The sequence below is a fragment of the Akebia trifoliata genome, chromosome 8 (genome assembly GCF_017979445.1).
Source record: "Akebia trifoliata isolate Shusen 1 chromosome 8, ASM1797944v1, whole genome shotgun sequence".
Lineage (NCBI taxonomy): Eukaryota > Viridiplantae > Streptophyta > Magnoliopsida > Ranunculales > Lardizabalaceae > Akebia > Akebia trifoliata.
The window spans coordinates 42,485,364-42,489,876 of NC_141382.1; the positions used below are offsets into that span (position 1 = coordinate 42,485,364).

Here is a 4,513-nt window from a genome sequence, read left to right on the forward strand (position 1 = left end):
GGTTTTGGAACCGGCTGATTTTTGGTGAGGATGATCTCTACGGTGAGGAGATCATCCTCACCAAAAATCAGCCCATTCCAAAACTTCTAATCCATGTTTACAAGCTGAAACATCGTGGACCGTCCATTTTTTGTAAACTGTTTTTGATGGGGTTAGAAGTTTTGGAATGGGCTGATTTTTGGTGATGATGATCTCCTCACCGTAGAGATCATCCTCACCAAAAATCAGCCCATTCCAAAACCTCTAACTCATGTTTTGAAAAATGTTTTGCCAAAAAGTTTGCCATTGAACGCCCCCCTATGTATATATATACTTCTTGGAATGCCCTCTTATGAAAACGCATCTCTTTTTACAGCTATTCTTCCAACAGAATATGAGGCCCTATGGACATTAAACAAGCTGGTTTCTACATTGACCCGAACAAACATGCAAAAATGGTTCCTATACATGATATAAGAGGCTTGAAGACATGTCATGGAGTTGAAGGAATTGCTAGATCACTCTGTCAAGCTCAAAAAAGGTGTCAGTGCAAGTGAACTACCTAGGCAGCAGATCTTTAGTTCCAACCAATACATTGAGAACCTCTCCAGAAATTTCTTGACATTTATATGGGAGGCACCATGGGACTCTACTCTAATCATACTTATGATATGTGCCATTACTTCTATAGGTCTTGGAATTGCCACTGAAGGGTGGCAATGAAATTCGAGGATTTGGAGAAAGAGAAGAACAAGACTTATGTTCAGGTCACGTGAGATGGAGATGGAGAAAAGGTTTCTTCCGATGATTTTTGGTGGTTGGAGATATTGTTCATCTATTCACTGGAGACCACGTTCGGGCTGATGGGGTATTGATATATAGTCACAACTTGTTGACCGATGAGTCAAGCTTGTCAGGTGAGCGGGATTCTATCGAAGTAGGCGATCGTAACCCTTTTCTTTTATCAGGGACAAAAGTGCAAGCTGGGTCTGGTAGGATGTTGGTTGCATCAGTTGGAATGAAAACCAAATGGGGAGAGTTGATGCCGATTATGAGTGAGTGGGGAGAAGATGAAACACCGATGCAGGTGAAGTTGAATGGAATCGCCACCATTTTTTCAAAGATTGGCTTAGCTTTTGCCGTGCTGACATTTGTGGATATGTTTGCAAGGTTTCTAGTAGAAAAAGTACTTCACAATGAGTTCTTGGATTGGTCTTCGAGTGATGCATTGAAGCTCCTGAATTATTTTTCTATTGTTGTGACTATATTTGTGATTGCAGTTCCAGAAAGGTTACCTTTGGCTGTAATATTGAGCCTTTCCCATGCAATGAAGCAATTAATGAATGATCAGGCACTCACGAGGCGTCCCTCGGCTTGTGAGGCCATGGGTTCTGCTAGTTGCATTTACACAGATAAAACAGGGACATTGACAACCAACCATATGGTGGTTGACAAGATATGGATCTGCGAAGAAACTAAAGTCATTAGAGGTACTGATAGTGGGGATATTTTGAAGTCTACAATATCCAAGAGGGTATTGAGCATGCTATTGAAGTCTATCTTTTAAAATACTGGTTCTATGGTGATGAAAGGCAAATATGGAAAGAATAATATTTTGGGCACTCCCACAGAATCAGCACTGTTGAAGTTTGGCTTTTCTTTTGGGGGTGATTTTGATGCCCATCGCAGTGCAGGCTAAGGCATTGATGGTCGAGCATTTTAATTCAGATAGGAAGAAGATGTCCATGCTTGTGGCTCTTCCGAGAGGCATTCTCCGAGCATTCTGCACTGGTGCACCAGAACTTATCATACAAATGTGCAACAAGATGATTGATAGCACTGGATCAGTTGTGAATCTATCAGAAGAACAGGTGAAGAATGTGATGGACGTAATAAATGCTTTCACTTGTGAAGCTCTAAGAGTTGTTTAGCCTCTTAAGGATATGGATATGACTTCGTATAGAGATAGCATTTCCGCAGATGGTTACACACTGATAGCAGTTGTTGGGATCAAGAATCCAGTGCGCCCTGTGGTCAAGGAAGCTTTTCAGACTTGTTTAGCTGCTGGGATTAATGTGAAAATGGTCACTGGGGACAATATTAATACTGCTAAAGCTGTCGCTAGAGACAGATGATGGATTGGCCATAGAAGGACAGGATTTTAGTAGTAAGAGTCCCCAGGAGATGAATGAATTAATACCTAAAATTCAGGTACCTACTTTATTCTGTTTGATAACTTCTAGCTTATGATTATACTTAATAGAAGAATTAGTCTTTTGATATGCTATGACCATATTCACAGGTCTTGGCTCGATCCTTGCCTTCAGACAAGTATACCATGGTAACCCAGTTGAGGAAGTTTGGTGAAGTTGTTGCAGTGACTTTAATAGGGCCAATGATGCCCTTGCTCTGCATGAGTCTCGCATTGGACTAGCTATAGGTATAACAGGAACAAAGGTTTTTTCATGGATAGACTTGATTTTCTTCCCTCATTGCTTAGTATTTATACTATTCCTTTTTCTATTTTATGGATTTGGGCCTCTTCCTTTTGTTGTCATGGATCATTTCTCGCTCTCTTTTATTATCTTCTATAATATGTGTTTAATTTATTTCTTTAGATGTGATTGTTTGTTGATTTTTTGATGGCCAATTTTATTTCATGGAATTACCATCTGGAACTCTTGCTATTAGACCCAACTTCCTCCACTTTTCTTGGAAGTCTTCTTGAGTGAGCCCATGCACAGTCTTCTTAACGTTGCTATGTATGAAATCTCAACCTTTAATCTTCTTATGTTTCCTTCTTTCATTAGGTTATGCTCTATGCTATGTAGCAAAGACAAGGATGTGTGTCCCAGTGCACGACATCAATACGGGATCAAACCCATTAACTCCCACAAAGCTGATGCCCTGCTATGACAATGCAACTTAGGACTTAACATAGAAAGGATGTTTTTAATGTCACTAGGTTCAGCTATGAGAAATATGGGTCGGATTGTGTCACTAAGGAAATGAGGGATTTCAACAGTTTTGTTAGGAGGCACTATTTAATGGATATCCCATTGCTAGGTAGAAGGTTTACGTGGTCCAATAATCAAGAAATCCCAAGGATGTCTAAGTTAGATAGATTTTTGGTGGGTGGGTTGTGGAGGAGAAGTTTCAAAATGTGGTCCATTCGGCCATGTCCAGTCCAATTTCATATCATACGCCTATATTCTTGGAGGTGGGCCACTTCAATCTTAAACTAACACCCTTTAGATTTGAAAATATGTGGCTAAGTCACCATAATTTATCAGATCTTATTAGGGATTGGAGGAATGAAATTCCCTCGATAGGAAATCTAGGGTGTTTATTTAAGAATAAACTCAAATTTTTTAAAGAAAAGTTAAAGGTTTGGATCAAGGAGGTTTTGGGGACGGTTGACGTGAACAAGGGGGAGATCCTTAAAGATATTGAAGATTTTGATGCAAAAGAGGAACGGGGGAATTGACAATTGAGGATAGAGTTAGGAGAACAAAATTTAAAATTTTCAAAGGGTGGCTTTGATGGAGGAAATTAGTTGGAGGCAAAAGTCGAGAGTCTAATGGTTGAAGGAAGGGGACAATGACACTAAGTTCTTTCACAAAGTGGCAAATCTTCATAGAAGAAGTAACTGGATTTCTAACCTTTCAATGGGGTTTTGATGGAAGGAGATGAGGAAATTAGGGAAGGATTTGTGGGTTACCATAAAGAGTTGTACAGGGTAAGGGAATCCAAGTGCCCTCGCCCCGATAATCTAGAGCTTAAGACCCTAAATCAGGAGGAAAGGGTGTGGCTGGAAAGGACAATTGGGGAAGAGGAGGTGAAAGCTGTGGTTTTTTCTATAAGTGGGGATAAGGCCCTTGGACCGGATGGGTTGACTATGGCTTTCTTTAAACATTGTTGGGATATCATCTCAAAAGATTTAATGAAACTGGTAGAAGAGTTGCATGAGAAGAATTGTTTGGACTACGGGTTGAATAGTACCTTTGTGGCATTGATTCCTAAGAGAGTGGGGGCAGATGATATAAGGGATTTTAGGCCCATTAGTTTGGTTGGTCCAATGTACAAAATCGTCTCTAAAGTGTTGGCATCTAGATTTAAAGAATTTTTGAGTATTTAATTGGGTTTGAACAAATAGCTTTTATCAAAGGGAAACAAATTTTAGATGGCGTGTTGATATAATGAATGTCTTGATTCGAGATCCAAATTAAAAATGGCTGAGTTGATTGGTAAAATAGATTTGCAAAAAACTTACAATCATGTGAGTTGGGAGTTCTTGGAGTACATGTTAGGGAGAATGGGTTTTGGATCAAAGTAGATTGGTTGGATTATGAAGTGCATCACCTCGGCCTCCTTCTCAATTATTATTAACGGAAGTCCAGCAGGTTTCTTTAGGGGCACAAGGGGCTTGAGACTGGGTGACCCCTTATCTCCGTTTTTATTTCTTATTGTGGCAGAGGCTTTGGGAAACCTTTTCGAAAGGGCAATGAACTTCAGGAAATTATCGGGGATTAGG

General features: G+C 40.0%; 1 pseudogene across 1 annotated transcript; it reads left to right on the forward strand.

Moving 5' to 3' along the window:
- Positions 1-304: 304 nt before the first annotated feature.
- Positions 305-3,010, forward strand: LOC147396934 (putative calcium-transporting ATPase 11, plasma membrane-type; annotated as a pseudogene). The gene is made up of 2 exons (XR_015181098.1): positions 305-2,190; positions 2,282-3,010. The product of XR_015181098.1 is annotated as a putative calcium-transporting ATPase 11, plasma membrane-type (transcript).
- The last annotated feature ends 1,503 nt before the right edge of the window (positions 3,011-4,513 follow it).